This window comes from Polypterus senegalus, unplaced genomic scaffold, assembly GCF_016835505.1.
Source record: "Polypterus senegalus isolate Bchr_013 unplaced genomic scaffold, ASM1683550v1 scaffold_4845, whole genome shotgun sequence".
Taxonomy (NCBI): Eukaryota; Metazoa; Chordata; class Cladistia; order Polypteriformes; family Polypteridae; genus Polypterus; species Polypterus senegalus.
This window is the reverse complement of record NW_024384025.1, coordinates 10,031-31,196: the sequence shown is the minus strand read 5'-3', so window position 1 is coordinate 31,196 and position 21,166 is coordinate 10,031. Positions and strand designations below refer to the sequence as shown.

The 21,166-nt window shown below is 39.4% G+C and overlaps 1 long non-coding RNA gene across 1 annotated transcript; it reads left to right on the top strand.

The window, feature by feature from the left end:
- Positions 1-665: 665 nt before the first annotated feature.
- LOC120521772 lies at positions 666-20,264 on the top strand. Its single transcript, XR_005632190.1, has 4 exons — positions 666-758; positions 8,499-8,526; positions 9,966-10,005; positions 20,183-20,264. It is a non-coding gene; the product is annotated as an uncharacterized LOC120521772 (long non-coding RNA).
- The last annotated feature ends 902 nt before the right edge of the window (positions 20,265-21,166 follow it).

The window sequence follows — 21,166 nt, the reverse complement described above, 5'->3', positions numbered from 1 at the left end:
AAGAATGGAACGAAAGAAAAGAGGAGAATTGTGCTTGTGTTGGGGTTATTATTACAAAGAAGTACTTTGTTAAGGTAATTATTATAATAAACTTTTTATATGAATCTGGGGCTTCTGTCACTGTGGTAGTGTTTGGGGTACTGCAATGTCCCCTACTTGTCGAAGAATGAGGCCTGCTATGCATGGCACACAACAAGGAGTGCTGCCAGATGTGTATTCCACTTGAGCCACTGCTCAGGTCAGGACATTCGGTTCCCACTCCAGTCAGGTCCACTGCTTTTTTGAAAAAATTTGACAGCCTTAGCTCATACTCACTGATTTATTTAGGCTTTTTGTCTTATTTTATTGTTTCTTAGGTTTATTGCTGTTTTATAGGTTTCTGCCTTGATCATTTCAGAAGTAAACGCTGCCTCTGCACTTAAAATTGCATCATTTTTTCTCCTTTGTAAAACTCCTGTAATAAAGAAGTGGTTTAATAAAACTACCTTCAGGCCCTATATAGTCAAATCTTTTGCATTGGTGATAAAGAACCAAATTATTTATTATGTTCCCACCTTACATGCAAATCCAAATTAGTGAGATCACTTTTTTGTTTAATAATTGGTGTATTTGCATTTGTCTAAACATATAAAAGTGCATAACATGCCCAAGTGTTTAGAGATCCTGAGACCTCAACCTCTGAGACAATCACCATGTTTGCTGTGAAAGCAGTTTGCCTCCTCACCACCGTCGCTCTGCTTGTTGCAATGGTGGCTGCGGTGAGTATTAATGCTCCACATTTCTGGTCAGTTTAGCTGATTTACTCTAAACCTGAAATGAATACAGCAGGGTCTTCTCAGACACAACAATTAACTGAATGAAATGCTTTTATATTCTTACTGATTCTTAATTTTTAGTTTATATACCGTATAAACAACTATGGAGATAGCAGGAGAGCAGTACTTGTATACTTTTGACATCTACAGATTTCTTTACGTTGTTGTTACAGTGGGCTCAGAGTGTGTTCAGACTCCGTCCACTTTCTGTACACATTATTGTGTCATACATTTAATATTTGAAATGGAGAGGTTTTGACATTTTTGCCCATCAATCTACTCTCCATAATCCATAATGACAAAGTGGAGACGTGTGTTCAGAAAGGTTTGGAAATTGATTCAAAATCAGTTTAGAAATAGTCTGATCCCTTTGCTGAGATCTCTGCCTCACCACAATTACATTGCAGACCACACAACTCCATGGATTGATCAGGTGCCAGGCCATCACATTACAAAACCGGTGCAGATGGACTCCACAGTGAGCACAGACGGCATATAAAATCCAGTGGCACATAAAGTGCTGGTACTAAGGTGTTAAAGGATAAGTTCGATATTTTTCAAGTTAAAGTAATTTTTTCACAAACGTGCACAAAGTGCTTTCTATAAATTTCTAAAAAATATTTTGCCCACACTGGCACTTTACGAACGTGAATTTCGGCAGAGTTTCTTTGCAGCCTTTGTCAATTTTCGCAAAGCATTCGATGCCCTGTGGGACATCCTGAGGGTTCGCGGGATCCCCTCGAGGTTGCTGGATATCATGGCCGGCCTGTACCCTGGTACTGTGAGTGCTGTGCAGAGCGGAGGCAGGACCTCTGTGTTTTTCCCAGTTGATTCTAGTGTTCGTCAGCGATGTGTTCTTCCTCCTACTCTGTTCAATACTTGTATGGACTGGGTGTTGGGCAAGGTCGTGGAGTCCAACGGCTGTGGGGCATCTGTTGGTGAAGAAAGATTCACTAATCTTGAGTTTGCTAATGATGCTGTAATCTTTGCGGAGTCAATGGAGGCTCTGATCGGGGAACTCGAGACTGAGCGAGGAGTCTGAGTGTCTGGGCTTGCGAGTGTCCTGAATAAAAACCAAAGATCCAGGCCTTTAATGACCTGTTGGGCACAGCCAATCAGCAGTGTGTCTGTTTGCTGAGAGAGTGTTGACCTTATTGAGAGGTTTACTTACTTTGGCAGTGACATTCATGTGTCTGGTGACTCTTCCTCTGAAGTCATTAGACGGATTGGGAGAGCATGGGAGGTCATGAGGCTGCTGGGAAGGGGTGTGTGGCACTCCCGATATCTATTCTATAGGACGAAGGTCCAAGTCTTTAGAGTCCTGGTGCTTCCTGTCTTTTGCTATATGGTTGCGAGACATGGACGCTATTAGGAAATCCATTCCTAGGAATTTGGGAATACTGCATGTCATTCCCGGGAATCCAGGGCTTCCAGGGATGACACAGTACACGGGCATCTCACATGTGAATGGTTTTAGAACGGCCGACACTTATTTTTAATAAAACTACTGCAATATGTTGACACCAATAAAAGACTAACCTTATCTACAAGCAGTTCATGCTGTCATATAAGTACATGTATCTAGTTCAGGGGTGTCCACACTTTTTCGGCTATCGAGCTACTTTTAAAATGACCAGGTCGAAATGATCTACCTACATTAAAAATGCTATATATATTACTGTCAAATAATGCAAAGAGTACGCGACACGTGTTTCGCCCTTTACATTGCGCCTCAGCGTGTGGTTTGTTTATTTGACAGCATGTAGATCGGGGTAATTACATTCATGGCATTTGTAGTCTGAATCACAATCTGATTGTATGGATGGTTACCTACCAGGTATTGCTTGTGTCGGCAAACATCCGCCACGGTGCCCTCTTCAGTTGTGAGAAGCAGATCATAGAATGTTGCAAAGTTTTACTGTCAAATAATGCAAAGAGTACGCGACACGTGTTTCACCCTAATTCTGGGCTCATCAGGCATACACACTGGCTTGTGGTTCGTTTATTTGACAGCATGTAGATCGGTGTAATTGCATTCATGGCATTCGTAGTCTGAATAACAATCTGATTGTATGGGTGCATGTGGGATGACCAGTGTGTTAGAAGAAAGGAGATCTCAGACTGGCCGCCCTGTATGTCAATCAAGTGGCAAATGCCATAGGGAGGATATATGATAGACTAACGTTTAAAAAAAAAATTTTTTTAAATGCAACGCGATCTACCAGATCAAATAATGATACACTTGTTCTAAACAATGCCCGCGCTTGCCGTTGCTCTGAAACACCGCCATTTCAGCTTTTACTGATGCATCCAGTTTCTTGTCATCATTTTGTGATGGCAAATTTCTTGGCACAGATAATGTGGATGCAACAGACTGACGAATTGCAATTTCAAGTTGCTGTTCAAAGCTGTTGTCTGACAGACGTCAATGAAGTCTGCCCTGTCCCGGCATTCGTGAGTTGCCAAGTGCAGACTCCTCCCAGTCCACTATACTCAGTCTTAGTTGGAGCCAGGAGACTGACAACTGCTGCTGGTTGACTGAATTAATCTGCAAAACACTACACCGTGGGCCAAAAAACTGTGCCACTTAATTATTTTCAACTATAACTCTGTTATTTCTTGATCGATTTTTAGACTTTTACATGCTATATATGCGAGCTTGGCCATTCCCGGTTTCCCGGGAATGCGGGAATGAAAAATGTCCGGGAATCCTGGGCTCCCGACTACTGATTCCCTAGATGATATCCAGTGACCTGAGATGAAGACTGGACTCCTTCGGTACTGTGTCTTTCCAGAAAATCCTTGGGTACCATTGGTTTGACTTTATGTCGAATGAGCAGCTGCTCATGGAGTCCTGAATGAGGCACATAACCTGCATTTTGAGGGAACGTCAGTTACGGCACTACGGCCATGTGGCGCTTTTCCCTGAGGGTGATCCGGCTCATAAGATCCTCATTGTTGGGGACCTGAGTAGCTGGACCAGGCCAAGGGATCGCCCATGTAACACCTGTCTGCGGCGGATAGAGGGTCATTTCTGGAGGGTGGGACTGGACCGCGTGTCTGCCTGGGGGGTTGCAAACCGGGATCCTGAGTTGTTTCGTCATGTAGTGGGTGCGGCAACTCACTGTACCAGTGCATGCTCCCCAATTGACTTGACTTGGCACTTTACATTGTTGACTAGGGGGTATGAAGGAAACTCTTAAAAACCTACAGAATACGTCCATTTTTCAAGCTATGATACAGTAATTGTCAAGTATTGATCTGCATCTTGTGATTATCCACACATTACAAAATACATGTCCCTTTGAAATAAAAAATACTGGAATAATGCGAATCAGCTGTCCTAAAAGAAGACCAGCTGTGTGAGATGGCTCATCGCTTAGTCTTCCTGCCCAGCATCATTTCACATGTTCCTGGTTGCGGTTTCCTATCAACTGACCAACGTTGACTTTTCACACCACACGGTTGGTTTAATTTTCTATTTATGTGAGAACTCGCACAAGAGAATAGAAAATGTACCTTTACCATAAGAAAAAGACATACCAGGAATATGAGATAAAACGATTATTTCCAGATTCCTTTTTTTGTCATAAATATGCACTTCAAACAAGGAAAGGCATGGGTCAATACTCACAAATGTCTTGGCCTGAAAAAATGAACATATTGGGAAAGTTTTATCATTTTTCCTCCATGCCCTGTACACTACAATGTAAAGGACCACGGTGGGCAAGATATTTCTTTTATAATATAGAGAGCACTTAACTTCAGAACACAATTTCATATGGTAAATACAAATATACAGACATAGATGAATTTGTCAGTTCCCCTTTATGAAAAAAGATGAACCCATAATTGTCTCTGAAATAAACTGAGAAAACTAATTGGCAGCAATCACTGTTTATTCTGTGTACAACAAAAGTCAGACTTTGCTTTAGTGTTTTAATTCAATAGAATATTTCAAATAATAACACAAATGAAAGTGGCATGGACAAAAATGATGTTACCCTTAACCTGTTGTACAACCTTTAGAATTTGCAAATACTGCAAACAAGCGATTCCAGGAGCTTCTGCACCCGTCCACAAGTTGTTTGGCCCACTCAAACTGCTCCTGAAGGGGTCTTCTCCACACTGCATGTCTCAGTACTTTTCACAGATGTTCGATAGGATTCGTATCAGGGCTCCTAGATGAAAACGTCAGAATTGTCCAAAGTTTTCTTCTTTGCTGTTTCTGGGTGCTTTTAGCTGTGGGTTTTTAGCTCCATATCTAATTGGAGGATCCAGGACTTGTGACTGACACAGAGCTTTCTGACACTGGGCAGTAGGGTGTTGTACCATATTAGTCATTATGAAGGTAGTGAGAAGTCAAGGCAACTCAGGCTCCTACTTCAGTTGCTTCGAAAGCTTGCATATTGTAATCTTTTTAGTTAGCCAATAAAAGGGTTCATTTTGCTTGACTTCTTATGACACTGGGCAGTAATTTTAACTCCAGTATATCTTGATAGTCTTGAGACTTCATTGTTCCCTGCACAGACTTAAGGCACCCAATGCAGGGAACAGTGCAAAGCAGCCCTAAAACATAACCAGACCTCCTCCATGTTTCACAGTAGGTCTGGTGTTCTTTTCCTTGAAAGCTTCATTTTCTTGTCTTTGGACACAGATACAAATATAAAGACATAGATGAATTTGTCAGTTCCCCTTTATGAAAAAATATGAACCCACAATTGTCTCTGAAATAACTTGAAACTGAGAAAACTGAGATGAAGTGACTTGCTATAAAGCTCCAGTTTTGTCTCATCTGTCCAAAGGACTTTCCCCCTGAAGCATAGTGGCTTATCAATATGTATTTATGCAACTTCTGGTCTGGCTTTTTTATGTTTTTTGTTCAACAGTGGAGTCTTCTTTCATTGAGCCCAATGTCACTCAAAAAGTGTAAGGAGATACTGATGGACTTTAATCTTGGAGTTCAGCTTTTATCTCTCTGGACGCTGTCCATGGTTTTTAGTCTACCTTTCTCACTGTCTTTCTGCGCATTCTGGGGTTGATTTTCTTCTTGCAACCACATCTAGGGAGGATGGCTACAGTCCCAGGACCTTAAACATTTAATAATATGTGCAACTTTTGTCAAAAGAACATCAAACTGCTTGGAGATGTTCTTCTACATTTTGCCTTTAACATGCTTGACTATCATTTTCTTTCTGGTCTCCTCAGATGTCTCTCTCCTTTGCTTTCTCTGGCCCATGTTCAGTGCGTGTCACACTATTACACCAAACAGCAGAGTGAAGATTTTTCTTCATTTAAATCGGCTGAATGTGGGATTGTATGATTAGAGACGTAGTGACGCACATTCAAGAAAAGAGGAAGTTTGAAAATCCACTTGAATCCAATTACTTAGGGTCTTTTCTAGGGGTTCCAACAAATGTGTCCAGACCATTTTAGAAGATCTCTGTAGAATAAGCATCACGTGTTCTTTATTCAAACTTTAAACGATGACATATCAAAGGCATGCAGATTCACAGGTGGCATGTCATCACTTTTCAGGGGGCAAACAGCACTTTATCAATGAGCTGGAAGGGTACCAACAAATGTGTCTGTGTCTGTAACATGTTTGTGAAGAAATAAATTCAAGTTGAAAAATACCAAACATCCTTTAAACACTAAATTCTATTAATGGTAGTCTAGCACAGCAGCTTTTATTATCCAAGTGTTCCACAATGGTGAGAAGTACAGAGGATTCAAAAAGTATTCAGACCTTTTACACATTTTGTTATGTTGTTGCTAAAATCATTTGCATCACATTTTTCTTACATCAAGCAGCAGTCAGTATCTCAGAATAAAAGCAAAAACACTGATTTCGACATTTCAAAAAATGTAATAAAAATAATAAACTAAAATCTCACATCGAGACAAGTATTCAGAATATTTGCGATGACACTAGAAATCTGGCTCAGGTGCACCCCATTTTATTATCGTCACTGAGATATTTGTACATCTTGCTTGGAGTCCACCTGTGGTGAATTCATTTGATTTGACTGATTAGTAAAGGCACACACAGATGTCTATAAAATGTCCCACAGATGAACAGAAGTGGTGGTCCCATGGCTAAGGACCTGCACTGGTATCTGGAAGGTTGCCAGATCAAATGGTGTTACTGCCAGAAGGGATCCGACTCCATTAGTCCCTTCACCTAAACATTGCTTCAGGAGCGCTGTACAATGGGTCACCCTGCACTCCCAAAGGTTGTGTGAAAAGACAGTTTCTTCTTGGGAATTAATAAAGTATAGCAAAATCAAAAAATGAAAAACCAAGGAACTACTTGAACAGTTTGGAGACAGTATTGTGTCGACACAGTTCTGAGGAAAGCTAGAAAAATATTACTGCAGCATTGAATGATCCCTAGAACCCAGTTGCCATCAAAATGTTTAAATGGAAGAAGTTTGGAACAACCACAATTCTCCCTAGAGTGAGCCACCTGGCGAATCTGAGCAATTGTACGAGAAAAGCTTTAGTAAGGGAGGTGACCAAGAACCTTATGAGAACCTGCATGGAGATGACAGAAACTAACAGAAAGAAATCAGTTCACCAATGTGGACTTTATGACAGAGTAGACAGAAAGAAGCCTGCTTGGAGTTTACAAAAAGGCACCTAAGGGACTCTCAGACTATTAGAAATAAAATTCTCTTGTCTGATGAAACCAAGATTAGCATCATGTTTGGAGGAAACCAGGTACCACTCATGAACTGGTGAATACAATAGTGAAGTATGGACTGGTGGCAGCATCATGCTGTGGGGTTGGGGACAGGCGACAAGTCAGGGTTGAGGAGAGGCTGAAACAAAGTGCAGAGATTTCCTTAATGAAGATCTGCTCCAGGGTGTTCTGGACATCAGACTGGGCCAAAGGTTTACCTTCCAACAGGACAATGACAGCAATCTCCCTTCAGCCAGACAGAGCTTGAGAGGATCAGCGCAGAAGAATGTCAGAAAATTCTCAGATAGGGTGGTGAAGCTCGTCGCAGCAGGCCCAAGAAGTCTGCAGGCTGGAATTGTTCTTCAGCTAAGTACTGAATAAAGGGTATACATTCTTACAATAATGTGCTACTTCAGATTTGTATTTTTAATAACTTTGCCAAAATATATTTTTCACTCTTAGTCATTCTCGGGTATTGGGTGTTGCTTGATGAATAAAAAATTAGCTGAGACGATTTTAGCACAAGGCTGCAACATGGCAAATTGTAAAAAAGTGGAGGGGTCTGAATACTTTCTGAATCCACTGTACACGTGAAATGTATTGACCTGTTGATGATATTCCAGAAGTCCACATTTCACTTAATTTTCAATATGTCGGCTTCTCAAGGAATTTAATTGTTTTCTTTTGGAAAGGGCAATTGTGATTACAGAGCAGGCAGAGACATCGATTCTGTCAGTGAGGTCTTCAAAATGTGAGCCAAAATGGTAGCTGATTGATCACCACAAGCTTTTAAAATGTACTGAGACCCATCATGGAGTATCTGCTCTCTTATAGATGTGAACATCTCTCAGTCATCTGAGTGCTAGTCAGGGATTCTTTATTTTTTATTTTATTTCATTTTCAATGCTCTGTGATTATCATGTGAAGTTATCATTGACATTATAAACCTAAGTCCAATGCTTTAGTCTTCTGATCAGTCATATTTTATTCTCTTTCAGGCCCCTCTGAGTGAGAACCGTTGTTCAAGTAAGATGTTTTTTACATTTTGATTTGTAATGTGTTCCTTGAATTTTTTCACAACAGAAAAGCAAATTCAGTTCTCTCCATAATGTTTGGGACAAGACACATTTTTCTTTGATATCCCCCTCTGTTTTACAGTTTAAAGTTACAAATCAAACAATTCAGATGAGACAAAAATGCTCATTGTAGACTTTCATGTTTGGGTATTTGCATACATTTCAGTCACACCATGTAGAAGTGACAACACTTTCTATGTGGTCACCCCATTTCAGTGTGTCATAATGTTTGGGAAACCACAATGGCAGGTGTATTAAATCCATCATATTTAGGACCTTGTCGCATATCCATTGCATGCAATGACTGCTTGAAGTCTGCAATTTATAGACTTCACCAGGTGATGAGGATCTTCTCTGGTGATGCTCTTCTAAGCCTCTAATGTAGCCATCTCATCAGCACCTGCCTGTTTGGTCAAATTCCAATGACAAAGGGCAAACGAGACACTCCTTAAAAAGATACTGAAACAAAACACAGGAACCAATCAATAGTCATGTAATGAGGACGGACTAATGCACTGAGGACACCAACAAGAGTGGTCAACCAAAATCAGCTTTCATCCCAGCCACCTCAGCAGTTATCCACTGGGGTGCCCAAAGCCTGTCTCAATCATCCCACCACCATCCCTTGGCACTTGAGGGATGATCCTGAGAGGCAACAGATGTTCCTGCCCCTTCCAATGTCAATAGGAGAGACCATCCCCTTGAGTAAATTAGCCTCCAATTCCCAGCATGTCTTGCATATCTGTACAGGTAGTGTTGCCCAGGGATGCATCTACCTAGCATATTAGGATATGAGTTTTTCTTTGAAGAAGGTTCTGTAACCTATGGAAAATAAAGAACCGTGAGCTTCTGCATTCAGTGACAGTAGCGATGATTTGCCTAGTGCTGTAAAAATGGTGCCGTCCTTCTGATGAGACATAAAATCAAGGTCCTGATTTTCTGTGCTCATAAAAGATCCTTCGTAAACAGTAGGTTGTATCCCAATGTCCTTGCTAAATTGACTGCCATGGCCTAGTCCTGCTGGCCCCCTAACTGGCTAACTATCCCTCACCCTGTCAGCACCAAACAGCTAATGTGTGGTGTTCATACTGGAGCAGAAATGGCTACCATTGCATCATTCAGGTGGATGCTGTACATTGGTGGTGGTTGAAGTGGCTCCCTACTCACTACGTAAAGCCCTTTCAGTAGTGGGGAACGCACTATATAGATGTAAAAAATTGTTAATATTATTATTATTATTAGTGGTTGATTAATTTCCTGGGTCTTATCTAGTGTAGATGCTTTTAGTCAGATATGTTTGATTTATTTTTTGTTTATTTTATTCCTCAGTAGAATGTTGGTCATTTCTTTATCAAAGTATGTCATTTTAATGCTTTACTTCTCTTACAGGGATACCTTGGTTGGCGATCATGTGTGTCAATCCAAATTGGTAAGGCACTGAGTTTAAGATACCATACGACTCTATCGTTGTTTTTGCTCTGTCTGTGTCCCTGTCAACTTTGGTTAGCATCCTAAGCGCAGCAAAAATGGGCATAAAGCAGATCAGAGAGCAGAGGTTTAGAAAAAAGGATTGATTTTTATTTTCATCAACAAAAATACTTTTATTTTGTGTTAGAGAAACATATCTTCCAAAACATTAGCAGAATCAAAGTAGGAAAAATAAGTCACGTGTCCACATGTCCTTTTTGCAACATTTCTTGAAACGGTCACCAATGCACATAGACACTGTTCAAGCAGTTATCGAAACATTTTTTTAAAATATTTTTTTATGTTTCCGCTGCATGACAGGCATCATGCATGTACACCAGAGGGTCATCTTCCTGGCTCTCTTAAAGTAAGTAATACCACCCTGGGATGAGAGGGTGGTACGCCACTTCTCTTCTTCTTCTCTCAAAGCCTTCGAGAAACTGCCCCTGGAAGGTACCGAAATGAAAGAAGCCCCACCTGTCCTGAGCCACCCGATATAAAAGGACACCACCCTCCTGAAGGATGGCATATCAGTTTAGATGTTGTCCAGGCTTCTACGCTACCCAAAGCAAGTACTACACCCACCTAAAACGATTGATTGAAATGACTGTTTATTGACAAGTGATCACACATTGAAGTGCTTGAGTTTTGCTCACTTACTTTCTTTTTGTTAAAATTAAATTTTTTTTTTTCGCCCACCTGGGACCCCAGGCAGCCTGTTTTTTTTTTTTTTTACAGTATTATTTCGCCACAAAGTAGAATGTTAGTGCCTGACACACATGATCAATGCAGTCTACCTATTCTAACCTACCACAGCACCAGGCTTAGTGACTTCCCCATTTTTCCTAACAAGATCATTGACAGTTGCTGATTGTGAGAAATGCTGGGGAGGCAGACATCTTATTTGTCCTTCCACTTCATTGCAATCATTTTGCCTTTTTGCCTCACATCTACTTCACCACGCCTCACCTTGATGTGTTCAGAAAACAAGAATCACCAGGCATGTCACGGCAGTTCAGTCATAAAATACAATACAGTTTATTTTTATATCACCCAAAATCACACAAGAAGTGCCACAATGGGCTTTAACAGGCCCTGCCTTTTGACATCCACCCATCCCTGACTCTCTACGAAGACAAGGAAAAACTCCAAAACAAAATAACCCTTGTAGGGGAAAAACAATGGAAGAAACCTTAAGAAAAGCAATTCAAAGAGAGAACCCTTTCCAGGTAGGTTGGGCGTGCAGTGAGTGTCAAAAAAGGGAGTCAATACAATGCAATACACAGAACAGAACACAAGTAATCCTCAATTATAGTGCAATAGAAATATTACAAGTGCAAAGCAGAATTCAACAGTAGATGATACCACACAATAGGATTTGGATTTGGAGTCCTGGAGACCTCAGCCATCAAGCTGCCTCCCCCTAATGGCCATTCCACAGCTGAGTCAGTACTGGGTCAGCCAATACGATGAAAGGACCCCTCTACCCAACAAATCCTGCGCACCTCCATCAGAGATGACTTTACCTTAGGCAGGCAGAACAACTTGGCGGGTGGGCAGTGGCATCAAGTGCCACATGTGAGTACAGAGAAGAGAAGCAGAAGAGGTGAGGGTTAGTAACAAATTCTAACGATCATATTACTTATATTTTAGTGCTAATGACTAACAACAAAGATGCAGTCTGTACAGTTAATCAGCAGCTCTAGTCAGGGTGTGCTAAACTAAAGTAGTGAGTCTTCAGCCGGGATATGAAAGCTGAGACCAAAAGGGCATCTCTTATAGTAGCAGGCAGACCAGTCCACAGTTTAGGGGTCCTTTTTTTTTTTTTTTTTTTTTAATTTATTTATTAATTTTATTATAATCAATACATAGTAATCAAGTTTTACAAAAAAAAATTATGCTAAGAACAGATCGATCCCCACCCTTGAGAGAGAGAGCAAGCCAAATGGTGTAAAATTTAAGGCTTGTAAAAAATACCTAAATCAACAAATTCTCTGTGCTTTATAAACTCATTTCAAAATATTACTGATTAGATCCTGCCATGTTTTGAAAAAGTCTGCACAGATCCTCTAACTGAGTATTTGATTTTTCCAATTTCAAATAATATAACACATCAGTTTCCCACTGACTTAAAAGAGGAGAGTTTGGGTTCTTCCAGTTTATCAGAATAAGTCTGCGTGCCAACAGTGTAGTGAATGCAATCACAATTTGTTTGTCTTTCTCCACTTTAAGACCCTCTGGAAGAACCCCAAACACAGCTGTTAATGGGTTAGGAGGGATTGTGAGTCCAAGACTGTCTGAGAGGTAATTAAAAATTTTTGTCCAGAATAATGTTAATTTGGTGCAGGCCCAGAACATGTGACCCAGTGAGGCTGGGGCTTGGTTGCAACGTTCGCAGGTTGGATCATGCCCTGGAAACATTTTGAGAGTTTTAGTCGAGACAGATGTGCTCGATATATAATTTTGAGTTGTATAATTGTATGCTTTGCATATGGAGCTTGAGTGAATTCTCTGCATTGCTACTTTCCACTCCTTTTCTGATATATTAATTGAGAGGTCATTTTCCCAGTGTCCTCTTGGATCTTTGAAAGGAAGGGATTGTAAAAGGATTTTATATATTGTAGAGATGGAGTCTAACTCCTTGAAATTGAGCAATAATTTTTCCAGCGTGGATGAGGGTGCAAGATGAGGAAAATCTGGAAGGTTCTGTTTAACAAAGTTCCTGATTTGAAGATAGTGAAAGAAATTTGTAGCTGGAATGTTAAATTTGGAATGTAATTGTTCATAGGATGCAAAGGCGTTGTCTATATAAAGATCTCTAAGCAAGTTAATTCCAAATTTTTCCAGATATTAAAAACTGCATATGTTTGTGAGGGTTGAAAGAGGTGGTTCTTTTGCAGGGTGCCACAGAAAGAAGCTTCTCCGTCTTAAAATGCTTTCTACATTGGTTCCAGATTCTAAGTGAGTGGAGCACAATTGGGTTATTAGTGTATTGCCGATAACGTGTGTTTATTGGAGCACAGCAAGGAATACAAAGAAGTACTGCAGGATTTTACTTCTATTGCGGTCCATGCCTGTGTATGTTCTTCTATTTGTGTCCAGGTTCTTATCGCCTGTATATTTGCCCCAGTAATAAAACTGGAAGTTAGGTAGAGCCATGCCACCTTCTGCCTTTTGTCTTTGTAGGGTCGCTCTTTTGATGCGTGGATGTTTAGAATTCCAAATAAATGAGGTTATTGTTGAATCTAATTGCTTAAAGAACGATTTATTAATGTATATTGGTATGTTTTGAAATAAAAAGGAGCTTAGGAAGAATATTCATCTTAACAGTGTTAATTCTTCCAGCTAGTGTGAGATGAAGGGTTGACCATCTATGCAAGTCTTGTTTAATTTTTTCCATGCAGACGAAAATTTTGTTGATATAGAGCTTTATGTTTACTTGTGATGTTTACCCGAGGTATTTAAACTGTTCTGCAATGATAAAAGGAAGGGTGTCTAATCTAATATTATATGCTTGCGAATTCACGGAAAGAGTACACTTTTATTCAGATTAATTCTGAGACCAGAGAGCTTTTGAAATTCTGTGAGTGCTGCTAAGACTGCAGGCACAGAATTTTCTGGGTCCGATATATACAGTACCATGTCATCTGCATATAATGAGATTTTCTGTTCCAGTCCTTCTCTGCTAATCCCCTTTATCTGATCAGTATTTCGACAATGTATTGCCAGTGGTTCAATGGCAATTGCAAACAGCAGTGGTGACAAAGGGCATCCTTGTCTTGTGCCACGTTCTAGTTTAAAGTAGTCTGAGCAAATGTTATTGATGCAAACTGAAGCTTCTGGGTTAGTATACAGTAATTTAATCCATGCACAAATGTTGGGCCAAACCCAAACTTCTCCAAAATAGTAAGAGGTATTTCCATTCAATCATGTCGAATGCTTTTTCTGCATCCAATGATAATAATATTTCTGGGGTGTTTGATTTAGTTGGTGAGTATATTACATTAAACAGGCGTCGAAGATTTGAAGATAAGTGTCGGCCCCTAATAAATCCAGTTTGGTCTTGTGATATTACGAGGGAGCACTTTCTCCATCCTTCTAGCTATGATTTTAGAGAGTATTTTAACGTCGTTATTCAGAAGTGAAATTGGTCTGTATGATGCACATTGTAATAAGTCCTTATTTTGTTTTGGAAAGACAGTGATTAGTGCTTTTTGGAAGAGATTGGTTATCTCTGGCTTCTGTAAATGTTGCTAATAGGAGATTAGCTGAGCGGAGAATTTCTTGTAAAACTCTGCAGGGTAGCCGTCAGGGCCTGCTGCTTTTCCACCTTGTGACTTTATAGCATCCAGTAATTCTGATAATGACAGAGGTTTATCGAGTTCTCCACACTAAAAGCTGTGGTATCTGTAATTTATCCAGAAATGCATTAGATTGTATATTGTCTTCTTTAAACTCAGTAGTATATAGGGATTTATAGTAGTCTCTAAAAGTGTACATTATATTTTTGTGTTCGATGATTTTATCTCCATTCGTGAGTAATTACGAGATTGCGTTGCTTGCTTGTGAATTTGTTGCTAAAAGCTTATTAGCTTTCTCTCCATGTTCATAATAATGATGTCTGGATTTGTAAATTAGTTGTTCGGTTTCTTTAGTTGTCAAGAGGTTTAATTCTGAATGTAGAGCCTGCCTCCTCTTATGTAGAGTCTCGCTTGGTAGTCTGGCATGTTCTTCATCTATTTTAGTAATTTCACTTTTTATCTCTGCTACTTTCTTCGCTTCGGATTTATTTCTGTGGGAAAGATATGAGATAATCTGTCCTCTTAAGAAGGCCTTAAGAGTTTCCCAGAGTATTCCTGCAGAGATCTCAGGGGATGTATTTGTCTCTAGAAAGAATTCAATTTGTTTGGATATAAATTCAGTACAATTCTCGTCAGCTAATAGAAGCGGATTGAGGCGCCATCTGTGGGGTGAGTGTATGGGGCTTAGTAATTTCAGCTCCAAGATCATCGGAGCATGGTCTGAAATAACAATAGCATCGTATTTACAAGATTTAATCTTAGGCAAGAAGTTATTATCTATAAAGAAGTAATCAATCCTTGAGTAGCAATGATGTACTGGTGAGTAGAAAGAATATGTTCTTGAATTTGGGTTTAAAAACCTCCAGGGATCTGATAAGTTGTGATCAGTTATAAACTTTGTAATTATCTTTGCGGTGTTAGTTGCGTTCCCCTGTGGAGGAAGTCTTATCTAAAAGTGGATTTAGAACACAATTAAAGTCCCCAGCCATTATAAGTTTATGAGTGTTCAGATTGGGAATGGATGCAAATAAATTTTGTATAAATTCCTTATCATCAACATTAGGTGCATAAACATTTATCAAAATCATTTTACAGTTAGATAAGTCTCCCATGACCATCACATATCTCCCTTCAGGATCCAATACTACATCTGATGCTACAAATGGTACTGTTCTATGTATAAGAATTCCCACCCCTCTAGTTTTCTTTGTAAAACTAGAATGGAACATTTGGCCAGTCCAGTCTTTTTGCAGCCGGAACTGATCCTTACTTAGTAAGTGGGTTTCCTGTAAAAATACTATTTTAGCATTTAGACCTGTTAGGTGAGAAAGTACTTTCTTTCTCTTTAATTCGTGATTCAGGCCTTTAACATTCCAGCTTACGAAGTTAACTGTCCCATCATGGAGACACTGATTCTGAGTTTTTGATGTCATTTTATAGTCTTAACTGGAAGTGAGATAGTTTAGGTTTTAATTTCCTATTCCCCCAAGAGTTGTTGCCATGCAGCTTATTATTACGTTGATAGTTATAATTATAAAGATTGAGATGATAGATTAGATATAGATCAAGCCTGCTCTCTTTCTCTTCCCCCCTTAACCCCCCACCCTCCCTTTTTGCCTCCCCAGGTGAGGCTAAAACCCACTTCACGCAGTCCCAGTCCTCTGACATACCCAGAGACAGAGCACGTCCAAAGCACATCAAGCCCCCATGCAGTGGCGCTTTAAGGTTAAAAGATAGAGATATCTGTTACCAATATAGTCTTTAAAAGAGGAAAAAGAAAAAAAAAGAAAAAAGAATTTTGCACTTAATATATACATATATATATATATACACACATACATATATATATATACATATACATATATATACATATACATACACACATATATACACATACATACATACACATACACATACATATAATCTTCAGCAATTTTAGTGCATTAAGATGATATCCCCAGATAATAAACCCAGGTGATGGTGTTAAAGATGTGTCCAAAACAAGCATAACAAGTCTTAATGCAGTAATAGCAATAACAGTAAACCAAGGGTATGATATTGAACAGTCTCATTTAGGGTACACATGAAATAATTAGAAAAGAAAAAAGAGGAGGAAAACGTAATTAAGCACAATAAAACATAAACATTTAGCGCCCTAGAGTTTAGGGGTCCTTTAACTTAAAGCCCGACCTCCCACTGTTATTTTATTAGTCCTTGGAATCATAAGCAGAAGAGCATCTTGAGAACTTAATGTGCACCCCGGTTTATAAGCCATGATAAGTTCAGACACGTAAGCAGGACCTTGGCCATTTAAGGCTTTATATGTTAAATGGAAGATTTTGAAATCTGTCCTAAACTTAACTGGGAGCCAGTGTAAGGATGTAACTAGAGTTATATGTTCGTATTTTGTTGTTCTTGTAATAATTCTTGCAGCAGCATTTTAGATTAAATGGAGGCTGAATAAAGAACAGTTTGAACATCCAGTGAACACTGCATTGCAGTAGTCAATCCTACTAGAAATAAATGCATGAATTAGACATACAGTGTCATATGCATCAGTTTTCTTTGAAGTAAAATCTCATGCAGTTCAAGTGCGGTAGAGAAACTGTCCGTCGTTATACAGTCACCTTGGTCAAGCAAAGGGTCCACCTGTGACAGCACAGATGATGTATTGACTGTACACACCATCTCAGTTGTCCCTCTACAGTAACATGTTAAGTTCCAGATGTACCTTGAGCTTGGTTTGGGTGTAATGTAGAACTTAAAACCAAAACATTCCCATTGAGAAGGAAGGAATTATTAAGGAAAAGATTTAGCAACACATGGCAAGGGTAGGAGTTATACTGAAAACTCAGAATTAGTTCAGAAGAGGGAGGTTGTGTTTAACTAACATGCTGGAATTCTACGACAAAGCAAAAAGAGGATACGATCAAAAGGGGAGTGTATGATATTATTTATCATGACTTTCAGAAAGCATCTTGTAAGGTGCCACATGCCATATCAAGGAACTGAAAAAACCCACCTGTCGTCTGCAGTGACTGCGACAATAAAATAGTTTAATGTGACTTTTACGACACTGCTCAGCATAGCGGTTCATTTCAAAAACTATTCTCTCCACCAGACTATTAAAATCATAAATAGTTCTGAAATTAATATCTACTGACAGCTTTAGTGTGGACTCTACCCATAAATGGGCAATAAGAAAGTCAGAAGGATTGTGAACAGTCGTAAAAAGAAGACACCAAATACGAACATCACTGAAATATAGCAGGTCGGAATCTACCAGAGAGGTGTTAGTTTCACTAAACATGTCAACGTTTGATGACCGATTCACATCATCATCGCTACTGCACAAATCAAGCAATGATTCCATTTCAAACTTGCTCCAGGGCTTTTCATTTGCCACTGTGTTTTTGGCTGAAGGTTCTGCACCAGTCATAAATATTGATTAATTACAATAGAGTTACCATAAAGTGGTAGACAAATAGAAAGATGATTTTTTGCACCATGATGTTATTTCATCCACTAGATGGCAGCAGAATACTGTCCCTAGAGTTATTTTGGCTTAACGGTATAAAGCGGATCATTACATGTCACCTCGAGTCTCACTTTAACTGTTGTAATGAAAAACCCAACAAGCATAAAGATTTGTCTTCTAGTCTGCAGAGAGGGTAGGAGGAGAAGAGAAGAAGAAGAGGCATTAGTACAATGTCACCCTGCAGACTGATGAGCCTTTAATCCGCCTCCAATGTGTACGTGTGTGACAGCGTAGTTACATAGAATTCTGAGACATTTTCTGAGTCATTCTCAGGGTGTATGCCACGGAGGTTAACTCACTTTTCTTTTTATTCCTAATGACACCTTTAGATATTTTTAGTTTGTTGTTTCACATTTCACAATTACATTTGCTTTGTCTTTGCTAGTCATTTGTTCACACTTCAAATTTTTTCTGCTTTTCTTTGTTCACGATCTTACTGGCGGTAAGTTTTGACTCTAAAAATGAAAGAATTGTTTTTGGATGAGAACTGAGTGTCTTACATGATCTTCAGAAGATATTCAGGCTCCTTCATTTACTTCACATTTTATTATTTTGCAGATTTCATTTTGAATGGATAAATATTCCATTTTTGCCCATCAGTCTACACTCAATAACCTATAATAATAAAACAGAAGCATGTTTTTTGAAATATTTGGAAAATTTAATCAAAATCAAAAACTTATTTATAGAAGTATTGTAACTCTCAATTCAGTACTTTGTAGAAGCCCCATTTGGCATGTTTGTGTCTTCTTGGGTAAGTCATTGCAAGCTTGGCACACCTGGATTTGGGCAGTTCATCCCATTCATCCTGGTAGATCCCTTCCAACTTGGTTAGAGTGGATGGAAATCATCTGCCGTCATCAGATCTCTCCATACATGTTCTGCCAGGTTCAAGCCTGGATATTGGATGGGTCACTCAAGAACACTCAGAGACATGTCCTTAGTTCACTACAGTTTTGTTTTGGCTGTAAGCTTCAAGTCATTGTAATGCTGAAAGGTCTGCGGTGGCATGAATTCTGGAGCAGGTTTTCTTCAAGGACCTCTTTCTATTTGGCAGCAATCATCCTTACCTCAATTCTAATCTTCCTGCTTGTCCCCATAACATCATGATACCACCATCATGTTTCACCACAGGGATGGGATTAGGCAGGTTAAAAGAGTTCAGTTTTTTTGTCTCATCTATTCAGAGAATGTTTCTTCTCAAGCTTTCAGAGTCCTTTAAACTGTTATATGCCTTTTACTCAAGAGTGACTTCTGTCAGGCCACTCTACTATAAACTTCTGATTGATGAAGGGCTGCCGAGGTGATCATCCTTCTGACAGGTTCCCACATCTCAGCAGATGACCATTGGTATTTTGCTCCCCTATCTGTCTAAGGCCCTCCTCCTCAGGTTATTAATCAGTTCGGGTGGACGTCCAGCTTTAGGAAGAGTCCTGTGGTTCCCAATTTCTTCCATTTCATATTTCATTAGGTCACTTTGAACACTCATAGCTTTAGAAATGGTTTGATAACTTTGCCCTGACTTATGTGTCTCCACAATTTGTTTGTGGAGGTCTACAGAGAGATCATTGGACTTCCAGATTGGTTGTTGTCCTGACATGCATTGTGAATTCTGGGACCTTCTATACACAGGGATACATGTGTGTCTTTCTAAATGATGTTCAATCCAGTCAGTTTGCCACATGTGGACTCTAATCAAGTTCTCTGCACATTTTAAGGATCATTATAGCAAACTAGGATGAACTTGACCACAATGTGAAGTGACACAGCAAAGGATATGAGTGTGTCTAGGAATATATGAGAGATAAAATTGGGAAACCGTTCTGAAAAATATGTTCTCACTTTGTCATTTTGGGTTACTGAGTGTAGAGTGATGGGCAAAAGTGGCCAAATTACACTTTGAAAATAAAATTTGCAACACAATAAAGTGAACAGATAGTGAAGGGGACTGAATACTTTCTGAATCGAGTCCATTTCACACGGAGTTGGAGCAGATTAGCGATGAGCTAAATAAACGGGCTTGATGAACTGAATGGTCTCCTCTTGTTTGTCAAATTCCTTATGCTTCTTATGTTCTCTGCAAATTCTGTTTTGTGTGAAATGTTTCAGAAATTTCTACTTATGTTTGTTAAAAATCTTCTCTTGTGTGTCATAACCCATCTTTGCCCCTTAGTCTCATCCCCTCTCCTGATAATTGGTCCTTCTTGTCCATTCGATGTCCTGCATTCCTTTGACTGAATGTTTAATTGTTGCATTTGCTCTAATCTGTTCATTCATCTTCGTTTCTTTTATCTTCTCAGATGAAGAGACATCAAGCATCCACTGAAGACTACAATCAGTAAAAAACCAATGTAGTCAAATTAAATAAAGTAGTCAAACATACCTATTCCTTGTGTCTTCAATTGTCAATCCAGATTGAAAACATAGATTTGTCAATCCGCCATGATGGCTCTCATGGATTCTTTTGATTTCAGACAATTTCCTGAGAATTATCAAGTTTGATGGCTGTTATAGAACTACTGTAAGCACCTTGTGCATATACTCTTTATGGAGATATCAAACATTCTTTAATGATGAGGATGATGGCAGCAGAAGCAGACACTTTCAGACCAAGATCTTGACTGTCTTCTTGGAAAATTCAGTATGTCTGCTTTAGAGATAAAAAGACAGCCTATAATATTCATATAAAGTTTTGCCAAATTCCTGTTGCATGCATTCTTGCAATTTGATCAATGTGCAACTCACTAAAAGGATTTTTTTTGGTCTTAGAAGAAAGAAACAGTGGTCCATAATGCTCATTCCACAGCCAAAACCATCTTCTCTTTTCAATGTTGCCTCAATATTCCATGTCTCCGTCAATACAGCTCAACACTTTGTTCTTAGTATACTTGTCTGCCTGTATATATTGCCGTTTCCCAGGGGTGGATTCTACCATCAGCAGATTCAGGGTACAAACCCAGGGATGTGTGATGGCATGAGGCCTTTTTACTAAAACCAGCTCCCTTCCTCTCAATGTCACAACAGCAAAATGTCTGTGAGCTGAAATGACCGAGTGAGAAAGCCAACTCCTCTTCTGCTTGATGAAACAATCGAGTATCTGAGAGTTGAAATGATCAGGGGAGATCCTCGCACCCATTTCATTAGATAATTATCTACAAGTGTGGAGAAATCAAGAATGAAACGTACCATGCAGCAGTAAACAAGCCACTTTCCATACGCTGCATTGTTAAAAGTATGATCAACTCTCTATGAAGGAGCTAAGTCACCCAGGGGCTTGTTGGAGT